The 16,400-nt window shown below is 37.7% G+C and overlaps 1 protein-coding gene across 6 annotated transcripts in view; it reads right to left on the minus strand.

Annotated features, from left to right (window-relative positions):
• Window positions 1-16,400, minus strand: part of LRBA (LPS responsive beige-like anchor protein) — a 357,069-nt gene that overhangs the window by 54,374 nt on the left and 286,295 nt on the right. The gene's annotated exons all lie outside the window — the stretch shown is intronic.

Below are 16,400 nucleotides of genomic sequence, written 5' to 3' on the forward strand. Positions count from 1 at the left end.
CCTCTACAGAATTGCTATGCTGAATGATTAAGCTGCTTTTCTGAAGATGTTACCCAGCTACAACCCAATCCCCAAGACAAGAGCAACCAAAAAATCACAGTATTAAAAGATAACCTAAAAATCATTGTCACCTAAAGAGTTAATTCATGTAGATTAAATCACTATCAGGAGCTCCTTTTTCTATTTTATACAGAGGATTCAGTGTATTTCTGATTTGAATTACCAAATGAAAAAGCATAACAAACAGATATTCTCTTCATCTAGCAAAATGAATGGCGTTTTCCTTGCAAAGGAAATTCCTAATTTTGAGCAGAGGAAGTTGAAATTAATCTGAAAACCGAGGAAATCACTCTGCAATTTGCACACAAAAATGATGGGTTTGTTTCATTAACCGGTGCCTGAAAACAACATTTAAATTGACACATAAAACCAGCAATTGTCTTAATTTGTGTGGTGCACTCCACACAAAAGCCCTAAATATGTTCAAATTAGAGCAAGCTGCTTGATTGTCACTGCAGTCTCATGTCATATTAATGCATGACAAACATTAAACCATACACTTAAATGGCAATTTATATCATTTAAATGTTTACTGCCACACCAGATCATCACTCATTTAAATGTGACTTTCTGACAGCTAATTTCAGTTAATTTTCCTCGATTCACTTAATTAGAACTTTCAATCAAGAAAAGACCTGTACATATCTTAGACATCATATCGTTCTTTTTTTTATTATTACTTTTATTAGGATACTGAATTGCTGAAAGCATTCTTTAAAATGAATCACCACACAGTATAGTATCTGTTTGGATGATCACATTGCAATACCTTACAACATATATGCTTAGACAGGAGTTTTTTTCCTTTTTAATTTAAAAAACACCCAATATTTGACACAGACACACAATTAAAACTATAAAAAACCACAAGCAGGCAAATTAAAAATTAATGATTTCAAAATTGTTTAATAAGATAAAACCAGTCAGGAGTCTCATGAGTGTGCATAATACTGCAATGTGCAGCCATAAAATTCCACAGGGCTCAGCAAATGACAATGATAGGAATTAATTTTCGTGCTATCCCTCTAAAAAAAAAAATAAATTAACCCTAGAACATACTTACTGTTATGATTATAACTATTCAATGCCAAGAAAATGAGAATGTTAGGAACTTGAGATTTTTTTATAGATACATATGTAAATATTCAGCATGTGTTGAAGTTGTTCATATTCTCCTTTTCTACAAAAGCTAGATTTACAATGAGTCAGATTACTCTCACAAAGCATTTGGACCTGAATATTTGAAAGAATACTACTGCAAGCTCCTTAGATTAACTTCTGTATAAATGTGATTTTTTTTTTTTTTCCTTAAAAAAGCAAAACTAAATCACTTTGCTTCTCAGGGAATGGGTGGGAGCCAACCTGATCTTACTTCTCTCTTTCAAATTTGAAGTTATTTTACATTTGAAATTTGTACAGATTCAAAAGCAGATTTTTTTTTTCCTTATTAAGGCATTTAAAAAATCTTCTTAGTTGTCAAATCTCAGGTGAAAGGGAAACTGAAAACCAGCTGCAGTCAGCATCAAGACCTGAAAGGACAAACCAAACAGCACACAAATTCAAAGGCCAAATAAACTTGCCTGGTATTTCAGGTTCACAGTTAAGCTCTTGGTTAGAGGGAAGTGCTTATGCTATGACATAATCAATGGGGGACCAGTAATTAACAGCTTGTGCAATGACTAAAAAACAGACTTCCAAGGAAAACAACCCCATGTGCTCCATCAGTGTAATGCATTTCACAGCCACACTGGTATATTTAAATATGGATCCTCCTAAGAAAGCATCTGAGAAATAATGAGATGGCAATTTGCAGAACTATATGGATATTAAAAAGAAAGGGGTTTGCCTTGTTTATTGATTTTAAACATTGCTGATAGCATTTGCCTCTTGCAAACCTAAGCCAAGCCTATTGATGGTTCAGCATTTAGGATTACTTCAGCCTCAACTTCATTCAGGACAGGCTCTAGTTAAAGCCAGCACTAATCCATGGGATAGGAACATCCTTCCATGCTGCTCCTGGAGCAAACCAAGGAATTGCCAGCATCCCCAGGGCAGAGCAAACACATTGCTCACCCTGTGCCCTGAGGGAAATGTGCACAACAAGGAAAATGTCCAGTATATGCAGCAATATCCAATCCCACTGAGTTATTGTAAAACAAATCAGGGACTAGTGTCCAATTGTTAATGGATCAAACAAGCCATGGAAAGGCAGTCACGTGAAGCCACACACAGATTGTCAATTCTGTCCACAGGGGACTCATATTAACTTTGACAAACTGTCTTGGGGCTGATATCTGTTTCTTTAATGAGATCTATTAGGCAGAGACTAAAACACTTGAGATATGCTAAAAAATACAGTATACAGATGTCAAACACAAACACCTATTAGTAACTTTCATATCTCTATTCCCGAGGTAGAAACACTTCAGACACATCAACAAACAGAAGCTTTGATCTAACCAGGAAATTTTAGTTTATTCATAAATATTTTTCTAATGCACAATCTGATATCACTAAATGTGTACAATCAAAACTATCTCATCAGGAACAACTCTGTAATTCACTATTTTATGAGCTTTTTTTTCTGTCCTGTTCTCTGAAAGGATTGAATAGAGAATAATTTACAATTATAATTTAAATTACAATTATAATTTAGCAACCAAAGATGAACATCAGTCTAATACTAATACAAATGATTTGGTAGAACAAGGATGGAATGACAAAAAACAAAACTAGCAGGCTGGGAATGATTTTTCCTTTTTCCAGTATAGATTTTCTAAAGATTTATCATTATATTTTTTTCCCAAACAATACTAAACCTTTGCAATCAAAATTTGTATCTCTGAAGTGACTACTATGACTTTTGCCCTCTCCTTTTATTTCTGCTTTAGATTTTATGCAGTGACATACAGCAGATGAAGTGATGTCTATTAAAAATGAATATACACTGTGCTTGAGTTTGAGATGTTCCAATGCTGAAACTAGATGAAAGGTTTAACTGCATTTTTTTTCATCAGCACAGATATATATTCATAGTCAAGCTATTCAGAAATAAATGACAGCCTTACTTGCCTTATTCCTATGCTGATTAAAGCAAAGTAATTTTGAAGCACAGCATAAAGCATACATGCAACTCTCATTTGAATGACAGAAAAAGAGTTCGACCCATACAAAACGTGGTTTATGAAATGTTAAAATGAAAGGAGAAACTTTGATGAGAAACCAAAATTGCTTGTACATGAATAATATTTCTTATTTATTCAACTAAAAAAAAATTTAAAAAAACAAGCAACCAAACCAACAAACTCAGGAATACACTTCACCAGCTCACAAGAAATAAATCTCAAGTAAAAATAATTGCCTGTTACCTGTAATGGACTAAACATTTTAATTTCCCTCTGGAAGAATTTCCCCTGAAACACTTAAAATGGAGTCTATTTTACATTCCACTTGAAAAACACTTATGTATGAACAAAAAAGCATGAATTAGCATTTCACACATTTTTTAGCACAACCACAACCTTCAGGTGAAAAATACCCTTTTTGAACACAGTAAAACACCCACATAACTCCAGCAGCAGGTAAGTACCTTAAATTAAACACATATTCTGGCTTGGAAAACGTGTGCACATGCATTCAAAACAAAACCCCAAACCCACCCAAACTAAACAACTGGAATGATGTTTGCATGTTCAGGCTTTCAGACACAAGTTGGCAATGCTGCCTTAACATTGATATATGACCCTTGTAAGTTACAATGAAGAAGGCTGGTTTTTTCAGCCTAATTAGAACTGTTTCAAATTTTCCTGCTAAATATATGATAGAAAGTCCTTTCAACTTTTTTTTTTTTTTTTTTAATTCTAGAGTTTCTTTTCACGTCAGCCTTGTTCCAATCAAAATATGTTTCGAATTAAATTATTTTGATTCAATATGGGGATCACATTTCACTTCTAAGATTTAAAGTTCGAAAAGGAAAAGTTTAGGCTGTTCAAACAAAGCAAACGCAGCCACTTTGCAGAAAGCTATTCACATTTACCAAGACTGACAAATTGTTTGTGTGCACCATTAGGTCTAGTTTCTGCAATAGTTGCCAGATTTCCTGTCCTCCTAATAACATATTAACTCTTCAAGTGCTGGCTTTATCTTTAGAGGTTTCTCAGTAGCCTCCAGGATTTAAAAAGTAAATTACCAAACACGCCTTCACCAGCGACACTGTTTGGTCACAGGGGTAGATATCTGAGAATAAAGATGTATATAAAGTTATTAGAAAGATACAGAATTCAGGCCTGCCTTGAGGATATCAGAAGGAAGAGGACAGCAAATGGACTAAGTAGAAAACTCCATGTTCTGCATGAGGTAACACAAATTTCAAATGGATGAAAACGACATCAAAACCATTACATGACTGATGGTTTTTTACTTGGTAAGTAACTATTTCAAAAAAATGCATTTAACTTCACTTACTGTATTTTGTTTTAAGTCTGAAATACTTAAGAAACTGAGCATTTCTTACAGAAAAAAAAAATTAATAACTATTTCATTCTTCTCTTTGTGCATGTGTGTTCCAGAAATGCACTGCCAATTCTTCATCACTGTTGTAACAGAAGTTTCTCTACTTAGTTAGTAATACCTAGTACTCTAGAAAATATAGTCCAAATAAAACATTTAACTCAGAGGCTTTACTGGAGACAACTGATCTTGTAGAAAAAAAGATGTCAGCAATTTGAGAAGCTCAGACACAGATCATCTCTGGAAGATTAACTTCCCCTCCTCTGTTCCCTCTTCTGTGTATTTAGCATTAAACTAGTAAGCAATGACAAAAAATAAAATTTGTGCAATAGTGTAACTTACTGAAATTTTGTGACAAGGTATATTCTGCAAGAGCAGCACATAAACAAAGAAAAAACATTTTGCAATGCAATGATTCAAATTCCTATCTGAATTAATGTCATTATTACCAGAATAAGAGTAGCATGTTTAGCCAAAAATCTTAAGAACTTTTTTATTTTTTGGTCATTTCTACATTGAGCCTACAGCAGTAATTCTGTAGTTTAAACGGAGAAGTCAGACAGCTGCTACACATTTTATAAAATGAAAACTGCATCTCCTTTGAAATTTGGCTTCATTCTCAACTGAAATGTCTATTATTAGGTGCCAGGAATAAAAGATTTCAGTGAATATGAAAACTTGCATTGGAGCACTTGTAGCTACTCGTTCCATTAAGGCCAGTGATCACCTTTAAAATATTTCTCAGTATATCCTTGATAACCTGCAAACTCCAGAGAAATATTTTAAGGCAGAACTGTTAAAATCTTCTATGAACGGTTTATGAAGAAGATCTCTATTACACGCCCCTACATGAAAAATACTTTCCAAAAGCCATAATTATTTGCTTTGTGAAATCACACAAATGGCCATTGTTACTCATAACTCTGATAATACTGCTATATGTGGCTTGCATCTGTCCTTCCCCAGAGATACACAGAATATCTAGCTGTGACTGGTTAGTTCATAACCATTTTTTACTACAAAGTTGGCTACAAGCAATTATTGATACCACCAGGAGGTATTGCTGAGTTATTGACCGTTTCCACTTTCTCCCACCACATCCCCAAATTTATGGTCCACATTTAAAACGTCTGCTATGCTGTTAAGAGGATTCTCTCCCACAGAAGTCATCAACATCCTGAGGCCAAGACAGGGAATGAAAACTGTCTGAAAATCCTCACACACAGCACCAAAAGGAGGCAGGAAGTTCCCTCCTCCCTGAAATTCAGCAATTCCTCTCCCAGTTCCTCCAGCACTTGTTTGCATGAAGACTGACAGCCTGGATCTGGAACCTATTACCCATGGAAGCACAGGCTGTTAACCACACAGCTGACAGTTGGCTAAGTCAAATTATTTCAAATGAAGTTCTGTGCTTAAAAAAAAAAAACAAAACCTCAAACCCTAACCACCAAAATCCAACAGATATGACTGCATTTCACAGCTCAATGCTGTGCACTGGTTGTCTCAGCATCCCACTCTACCAAGATAAGCTATTTTCCCCCTCAGAATTCTAATGCAGGGACACTGCTTCCAATGCTTCAGCTCACTTGCATTACTTCTAGCCAAGGGACTTGTGTGTGGCACCTCCTTGAGCCCTGTGATCATGGTCTGAATATTAAGTGTTAGCAAAGACAAACTGAAAGGTCCAAGGACTCTACACCTCTGTGAAAGGATGGTCAACAGTCATTCAGCTTTTTTATGTCACAGATTCTTTCCCTTTAAGAGAGAGGTGCAAAACACACTTCAAGCCATGTAACATTTGCTTGCCTTTGAGGCTGTATGAGCATTTTAAACACTGAAGCTTGAAACAGACCAAATTCTGAAATTCAGGAAAGTACTAAAGTACTCTTAGGAATAGGATTTTAGCTTGCTTACATTTACTGAACACACAGGTAGCATAATCCTAATGCAATATACAAACTCAGTAACTGCAGTGAAGGTCATGTAGTTTTAGAAAGCATCAAAAACATGAACTGAGCTTGTATCTCTAAAACGAAAAAAACAAACAAAAACATTTATGTGAACACAGACAAAGCCACACAACCATGACAGTTTCTCAAACTGAGAAACTAATGATTTTTAGTGTATTTTATAGTTAAACTGCTTGCACATTTCTTCCTTCCCTAAGACTTACTCTGTAAGCCTTAAAAGTGAACTGTTGTTTTATTTTTGCACTGTTTCAACAGCTTGCAGCATTTATGCTGTGCTTTGATGTGTCAGTTGTATACCCAATTCACAAGAGCTGTAATCATCAACAAGTATTAGTATGCATGTAAGAGGAGACAGAAATGGTTGCAAACACATGGCCTCCAAATCACTGCAAAAAGCACAAGCAAACAGAGGAGTTGTAGAGACTAATTTAATTTGTCTTTGAAGCCAGTGGTGGGGGGCAAAAAAAATGCTCCAGAAAAAGTTAAGATTAGGAAATGGTATGACAAAAGGTCAAGGAATTTAAAATTTAAAACACAGTTTAGATGCAAGTCAAGCAGAAAAGTAATTTCAATCTTGTCATTTGACTTGTCTGCTCATTCAGAGAATAGAACTATTCTAAAGCTTTTGAGGAACAGAACACAAGATTTACCAAGGCGATTAGGGCACCACATCTGAATAAATCAAGCAGCTACAAAATTAGGAAACAGCACTATATCATCACATGGGACAATTGTGTAACTTTTGGGGCTGAGGTGCCCAGCTAAGAACAGGATTTGCTTGCTTGAGATGGCTATGAACAGTGAAACCCTGATCTCTTATAAAGCCATTCTGAGGGGTTGCTTAGGATGATGCTACAAGGTGTGTTTGGAATGTACATCAGACTCCTTGAAGCTGGCATTTAACTGGAATGACAAAGGAGAATCATCATTTGACTTTGAGAATGACAAAGAAAAGAAGAATTTGCACAGCAAGGACATTCAGCATTTAAGGAAAAATAATTAGATTTGTGGTATACACTATTTGAAAAATAAAATGCTCATTGCAAACTTGCTCAAACACAGCAGGTTCCCATCTGACATCTTGTTCTGGCACAAGCTATTGGGAAGTCTGGATCCAGACAAACTGGTGCTCAGGATGGCTCACCTAGCAAACACCCTAGGGCAAGAGCTCCCAGTTTCCTAATTAATGAGGACACTGCCCCAATCCTGACCATGTCATTCCCTCTCCCAGTGGATCCACTGGGTTGTCTCATGGTTCCTGTAAGGAGATTGGCTAGCACTGGAATTCATAACAGAACAAAGAGCTATTAGGAGTAAAGTCCAATGCTTGAAAGAAACCAAACTGAAAATTAATTGTATTTGTAAATTACTTCTTAAAACATCCATCCTTAGAAAACCCAAAATTTCTGATTTTTTTATTCTCATTTCATGATAAATTGCATGCAAAGTTTCAAACAGCTTTATTCATAATGCTTTCATGTAAATAGAGTATTTTTTTCCTAGATTTTATTCCCTTCTGTCACCTAACCAGCCTCAAATGTCCACTGACAGCTGTACACAGAAAGACAAGTGATATATTGAGCATATCGAGCATGCTCAGGAAACCAAGGCATAAACACCTCCAAGTGCAACAGACAGTCTGCAGCCAGCTGAGAGCAAACTTTTCATAACCTTTATATTACTCTGCCATGAACCATGCTAGTGGGAAGGGCACAGGAGATGAATATTATGAACATTCAGAGGTTGAATGTTGAAAAAGCATATGGTCAGTTATTAACTACATATTCTCCTGTTACAAACTAAATAAGATGCTAGAAAATCCTAGAATTTTTCCTTATATTAACAACATAACTTCTTCTTCACAGATGTGCTAAAAAACCCCTAACATTAAGAAATAAATATCATTTTACTACAGTAAAGTATTTTTGCTTTAACTCCCATCTTCCAAATAACCATTTAATTCAGAAGTTGAATTCCCAGGGGCAGCTCTTGCTCTTTAGAGGGAAAACAAGCAACTAACTATGATCTTACTTCCCAGGATGGAAAAAAAACGCTTACAAAAAGACAAAGCAAATGGAAAAAAAAAATACAGCACAATATTATGCCATATTTTAAAGCAACAAACCAAATTACAAGGTTTTAATCAAATAAGCCTGTGGAATGGCATGCAGCTTTCTTACCCAGAGGATGCTAAACACAAGGACACTACCAGGTCCTTGTTCCACCAGAGCTGTAATGAACCCTGTGTGCCATTCACTCAAGGCTTGGGCTCGGTGACCCTTGTGGGTCCCTTCCAACTCAGAACATTCTGTGAAACGGTGACTTTACGCAGAGAAGTGACAGGAACCTGCAGCTGTACAGCACCACCACCATCACACCACAGGGCATCTACTGCTGCAGCTACTTCCTTGAGCTCTGCCACCACAGGGGCCCCCTGTAACCTCTGTCACTTCAGTGCCACCACAGGTATCTCCTCCAGAATCCATCACCCCAGTGCCAATGGTACTGTCCCACCAGAGCCACAAGTACCACTCTCCATCATCTCAGCCTTGCTCTACAGAGCAGATGGGAAACCAGCTCTGCATTTTCACATTTTCAATTCTACCCTTTATTTCATTTCAACTACCCCAGGTGTGCCCAAACAGCAAAACCTCCCGTTTTTTGTTTTTTTGGGTTTTTTTGGGTTTTTTTTGTCTGTTTGTTTGTTTTGTTGTGTTTTTTTTTGTTTGTTTGTTTTTTGTGCAGCGTTTAGAAACGCAGGGAGCAGGCGGGCGGGGCAGCCTCCTCTCAGCGCTCTGCCGGCAAAGCGAGCCCCATTCCCGGCCAGGCGCGGGTTAAGGGGTGCGGGGATGCGCTCCGAGCCCCATTCCCGGCCAGGCGCGGGTTAAGGGGTGCGGGGATGCGCTCCGAGCCCCATTCCCGGCCAGGCGCGGGTTAAGGGGTGCGGGGATGCGCTCCGAGCCCCATTCCCGGCCAGGCGCGGGTTAAGGGGTGCGGGGATGCGCTCCGAGCCCCATTCCCGGCCAGGCGCGGGTTAAGGGGTGCGGGGATGCGCTCCGAGCCCCACTCCCGGCCAGGCGCGGGTTAAGGGGTGCGGGGATGCGCTCCGAGCCCCACTCCCGGCCAGGCGCGGGTTAAGGGGTGCGGGGATGCGCTCCGAGCCCCATTCCCGGCCAGGCGCGGGTTTAGGGGTGCGGGGATGCGCTCCGAGCCCCATTCCCGGCCAGGCGCGGGTTAAGGGGTGCGGGGATGCGCTCCGAGCCCCATTCCCGGCCAGGCGCGGGTTAAGGGGTGCGGGGATGCGCTCCGTGCCCCATTCCCGGCCAGGCGCGGGTTAAGGGGTGCGGGGATGCGCTCCGAGCCCCATTCCCGGCCAGGCGCGGGTTAAGGGGTGCGGGGATGCGCTCCGTGCCCCATTCCCGGCCAGGCGCGGGTTAAGGGGTGCGGGGATGCGCTCCGAGCCCCGGCGCTAATGAGACGTTCCCGGGGTCCCCGCGGCGGCTTTCAAACCTGGCCCGCTTCAAATGGGGCCACCCCGGCACGGAGCGAGGGTGATTGGAATAAATGACCGCGGTAATTAACTCTGATTGGGAAGCACCTGACTGGAAAGGGAGACGAGGAGCCGTGCGGCAAGGGCGGCTTTGCTCCAGCGCCGTGTCTGTGCGCTACCAGAGCTCTGCCTTTCAAGTAGGTACGCGGGGGCACTAATGAAAAGCAGCTCTCGGCCCAGGGCCTCCCCATTCACTCTCAAAGGGGCAGAGAAGAAAAGCTTCAAAGTAGAACTAATTTACTTCATCCAAACCCGGCTCTGGGCAGCCTGCAGTTTGTACTGACACCGCGACAAAATATTGGTCGATAAAGAGAAGGGTAGCCTCTTTTCAGAGAGAGGTTAAACATTTTAAAAGCACCTGCAAACTGTGGGTCTGGTGTTTTTGTCTCTTTTTTTGGTTGTTGTTTTTTAATTTTATTTAAATACTGCTATTAAGGTCTCCATCAAGAAAAGCAACCTTTCCATTTTCCATGCCCACATTGCCAAATTTTATAAAGCCTGAACACGTACCGTTCCCTCTAGTGGTGGGAACTTTATTTTTTGCACTGTGAAAAACAGCAATTACTTTTTTCTTTTTTTTTTTTTTTTTTTTTTTTTTTTTTGGTGGAGGGAATGGAATTGGCAATCTCCAGCAGCCCTTAGGCAGGAAACACATTTGCTGTGTGCTGCTCCCTGTGCCATGCTATCCTGCCACTTGATTTTACAAAGCAGAGCTGCAAAGAGTGAAGGCATTAGTGCCTGCTGTTTTACAAGCAATCGGCAATTCATTGTGCCAGTGCTGTCCTGTACCTGCTGAGTAAATGCTTTAAAAAAGTTCCACTAACTGCCCGGTAACAACTACAGTATGGTAGCAAAAGCAATTCACCAAATGTTTATACTGAGCCTCTGATTTATTTGACAGCTTTACACCTTCAAGACATGATATAATTAAATGTTTTGACAATGAAACAAAAATTGTATAAATTAGAATGTCATTAAAGCTGTACAGTATCTAAAATGAAAACAGTGCAGCTGTAAAACATGATTTCTAAAATGCTTCTATAAAATAGAAAATGTATTTAACTTTTTTATCCTGAGACTTTCTGCTACTGTATTAAACTGTTACACGTCTAAAAAAAATTATAATTTAATCACTCTGTGAATGCCATTACAAATGCAATTCTGTGTTATTTTAGAAAGGCATACAAATCTTAGCTTAAGCAGAAATAGTAGACCCAAAATACAACACTTCTAAGAAGTTAAAATACTAAGCATTACCTTAATTTGTGTCAACTGATGGGGTTTTGTTACTTTTTTTCAAAATATCAATCAACAGCTGCCACAATGTCTTAGGGGACAACTAACAATTCTCTGATGTTAATCCTGCCCCTCCAAGGCACTCAGTTCAAATCTCAGACAACATTTTGTGTCTGTGTAGACCAGCGAGATGCAAGCTGGCCCTTCCTATCGCAGAGAAGAGGGCACACAATGCACCAGGAATGCTGAAAATGGGATTCAGAAGGTGAAAATCTCACTGCTGCCTAAGCCTGTGTTCAAAGGCCAGCCCAGCAGAATGGCAGGAATGACCAGTCATGTTCCAAATGAAAACAAGCATGTTAAAAATCAAATTTTAAAAATCGAAACAAATGTCTGTGAGCTACGATTGCTCACTCTAAGGTCAGTTAGTATCTTTTAAATGCAGTTTCATTATCAATTTTGGTAGTATGTATATAAAATGTGAGCTTATTGCTAGCCTTAAAAGCTAATTGTTTAAACAATGTATAATTATATAACCATTATTTAAACATTAAAGCCTTTAAGCAACTATGCAAAAACATTTAGAATCAACTTTGTAATGCAGCTGAAGAGCACTGTTGTTCTAAAGGAAACTGTAATCCAGCAAAAGGTAACAATGACCAGTTGTTTATAAAAACTACTGAAATGTTTGGGAACTAGTTCACATTCTCATGCTATGTTTATGTTTCCATTCATCATCCTTCTCCTTGAGAAGATAGCTCAAAAGGAAGAAAGACTGGAGAAGAAAATTTTGTTTAAGTTACACATGGAGACGTCAGGTAATTTAACAAATCGAGACAAAAAAGGGATGCCTGTGTATAGCTAAAATCATTATTGCATTAAATCATTTTCTCCTCTCTCTCTCCCTGAGGGACCCATCTTTGCAGTGAGGTTTATATTTATTTTGTATATTCAGCTTTGCCAAGAACTTCTAACTCACAAGTGAAGAAAAGGAACCAGAAATACAATCAAAATGTACACAACGTATAAATGTTACTGTAGTCTTGTCAATCAAAAAACAGACACAATCTTTGCTTTAAATGTGTGTCCTAATGATTGGCTCCCACCTTCTTCACACTTCTCTTCCATTGCACTGTAACAGAATACAGCACAATATTATAATATGGTGTCCATAGAAAATAAATTGGTGGCGATGGGACAATTTAAGGACTGGTATAGTGGGCAAATGGATAAGAGTTATTCATCAAACTGTTCATTAGGAGGAGTATGGCTGCAGTGGGCTGTGTTGCTGAACAGAAACCTCCTTTTTTGCCCCACATTCATAAATTACTGAAATGTAGCACATTTCCATAACTATGCATATAAGTGAATGTGGGGAAATTGTTTTTCCCTTACACTTCTGTGGAGGACGGCACAGGAAGTTACCATTTTGTTTAATGAAATGTTTGCATTTAGATTTCACATTCTGTTTGTGGGTTTGAAATAAATTATGAAGAAAACTGTGAGAATCAAAGAAAAAATAGCTAAAACTCCTCAGAAAGAATGTATTTTCTACTTCATTTTTGGTACAAAAGTATGAAATACCTGGGATAATTGTAAGTAGTTGCATTTGGAAAATGTTTGCTCTGTAACAGGCTGGCAAGAGAATTCTTGCCACACAAGGATTAGATAGGGTGTGCTTGGTTGTTACAAAACCAAAGTAAAAGGAACTTCCAACTGGTCCCATTGAGTTTTTGCTGTTTTTAATTTCGGGAGTGGCACAGAAGATGGTTGAGTGCTGTAGGTTGAGTTCATCAACCTTAATGTAGAATATTCCAATTGTTTATGAATATAAAGCCAGAACCCATTTTTTAATCCCTCATTTTACAGTGTTCTCAATTCTCTAAATACCTTTTCTTTCCTTCCCCCAGCTCCCAGAATTAAATAAATTCAAGTGGATATTTTATAATTGAATAAAACATCAAAATAATAGGCTTTTATGCAGCACACCACACAAGTGGATTTCTTTTTTTTTTTTTATGAAATGTAATAATATAGTATGTCCTACTACTACTTAGCTTTCATGCACACATACTAAAATCTTACTGGAAACATGGTTCTGTATTAATATAAATCTTGCTATAATCACTCCACCCAGAAAATTTTGTAAATTGTTTTATGATGTAATTAATTGCAAAGTTTTAGCTTCAAAAAACTCAGAATTCCTTGTCTCTCATAACAAACTTCCATTAGAGCAATACTGAGTCGATTCCAGAGATCATCTGACATAGAAATTCACACAGATAAAAATTCCAGCTTACTCAGAAAACTTTTGGAACAAAGTCTTTTGGGGACTTGATGCACTAGCCTTGCCACTGAGATGACAGAGTTTGCTAGGCATATAATTCAATGTCATTCATGCTTTAAATTCTTGTAAATGAGTTATGTTAATCCCAATATTTATTGTAACAATCATCCTCTCCAGTTTCCTCTCATGAAGACAAACAATAAAATGGGCAGTGCTTTCCATAGGCAAGAAGTGACTTAAGACTACATTTAATTCTTTTGTACCTAACCTGGTCTTTATCCATCATTTAATTGTGGCAATATTTATGTTATTTCATTCATTAAATATTTTTGGAAAAATTCATCCTCTAAATTAGAACAAACAAATAAAACAATCATCCCATACCTTTTCTCATAAGGAAATGAAATATCATAACCTGCAGTGTTGATGGAAATGACAGGCAGATTCTGCTACTGAAAACCTTTCTCAAATTTTAAAGTGTTTAAATAAATCCAAATTCACCATTTAAAAAAATTACAGCTCTGAAAATTAGCAAAATTGTAAAAGTCTGAGAACTGATACTGTAACAATCAAAACTGTATATGCAAAAATTTCAATAAGTAATAATAAGTTCAATAATACTGCAACATTTTGTGTAAATTTGTTTTAACTTGAGCAAGCTCCCCTCCTGCTACTTACATACTAAATACACACATGATATAGTGTAAAATTTAAAACTTCAATACATCCTTCCTTTAAAATGTATATTCATAAAATCCCTAAGCAGGCAATCACAGGGACTTCTTATATAACATAGTAAACACCTTAGAGGGCCTTATATATTTATGTCACTCCTGCACTGTACATACACTAAACCAGCCCTTTCGTTTTCTTCTTCACAAAAATACACCAGGCCACATTATAAAGATTTATCATAGCACTACAGAAAATAAGGGAAATGTGCTATGATTTATTAGCCAATTAAATGCATAATTACTGATTTATCCTTCAAATTACCTATGAAAAGCCCTATTGTTGTAAGCCAAAATGAAATTCTTAGTGTATGATTATTTGCAATACTAAAAACTCACAAGAGAAATGTCCAGCTTAGTGTGTGCACACAAACAGATGTAGAAGAAAACAGAAATATTTTAGCTGAAAAAATGGAAGTGTGTATGTGGGAAATAGTATTATTACCATGACATGGTGACAATTGAAATTGCATGGCTTCGTATTTGACAATTATATCTGTTTCTGCTAAAAGTTAAGATATTGGCAAAATATTTTTCTGGATATCAGATGACTAAAATACTAGAATGCAAAACGTTTTTAAAATCAACTTGTTAATTGTTGTTAACATTTAGGTATTACAATTATCTTACTGGAAGATTTAAAACTACCAGGAACAGAAAGCATTGGTGGCTGCCTAACCATGGAAATTCAACAGAATGTGGTAGTGCCTGCCAGGCACAAATCCTGTCTAAACAGCACCTACATTGTCAGGACTGGGGAAAAAGGAGGAAAAGACAGACTCTCCCTCCTCCAGAAAGTTTGCACAAGAAAACCAAGAAGAGGAAGGAGAGGGGACACTGCTGTGTCCTGAAAGCCACAATTCATTCTTTCCAGTTACATGAGAGTTGAGGCAAAATTACCAAAAATTTTGGGCCTCAAAATCCAGTGTAATTTTGAATTGCCTAGGTAAATTTGAGATTTGAGAGTTCACATTTTCAACCGTCTATCCACAGAATTAGAAATCTCTTTAATTAGGAAACTGACGAAGTATGAAAGGTTAAACTTGAGCAAAATAATTTCAAGGGCAACAGCTTAAAGGAAAAACTATGGAAAAAATTAAAGTGAGAGAGCCTGGAGATTAAAAATGCAAAAATCTTAAAGAAAAAGTTTACTGGAAACTGTAAGTAAAAATGGATTGTAGACTAAATTCAGCATATAACCTACAGATCCTTTTACATAAAACAGTGGGGGGTTCACATTGTATTGAGTGCGACGTACACTAACGAATATTTTCAAAGGCCTTACAGCTGCTGTTCCACTCAAGGGAAACAAACTGTTCAGAACAGCTGGTAAAAAGCACATAATTAATAAAAATATGAAAACAAGCAACCAGGTTTACATTGAGCCTTATGTTAATCTCTAAACACAGGTATTCAATGCAAATATTAACAATATTAAGATTTCAAAAACTTGTTTCTTCTTTATTAAGGACTTCATTAATTCCTTATGTATAGTAAGCTTGTCCTTTTAAAATACCTAAATCCCAAAGACTTCTCCTTTAGACAATTCCTAGTTTTGGCAAAACTAAATCAAAACCATGCCACACGGTAATTTTGTTTCTGTTCCTCTGATTAAACACTTCACAATGACTAATACATACAAGGAGCAAAGTTACTGCAAGAAATTCAAGTATAATTCACACACAAAGAATATTCACAAGTTAAAAAATATCCATGTCATTAGACCTGGTGAGCATAGGCCCACCAGCCAGTTCACTGGTGGAGCTGCCACAGCTGCAGTGTCACAAGGAATATCTGGGAGAAGCTGAAGTTCCAGAGAAGGGATGAAGGGTAAGAAGCAAAGCACATACATAGGGAAGAAAGCATCAACTGGTTGTATTCTCCAGCTAAGTGCTCTAAAGGCAAACTTCCATGTCACAATAATTTCCAACTCTATTCTGAGAAAAGCAGGAGGTAGTGTTGGATATCTTCAGAATACATCCTCAGCAGGATAAGGCCCTTTTAATGTGGCTTAGGAAAACATACGTACCTGTTTCTTTAGTACTAAAAAATAAGTA

The sequence above is a fragment of the Erithacus rubecula genome (assembly GCF_903797595.1).
Source record: "Erithacus rubecula genome assembly, chromosome: 5".
Classification (NCBI taxonomy): Eukaryota; Metazoa; Chordata; class Aves; order Passeriformes; family Muscicapidae; genus Erithacus; species Erithacus rubecula.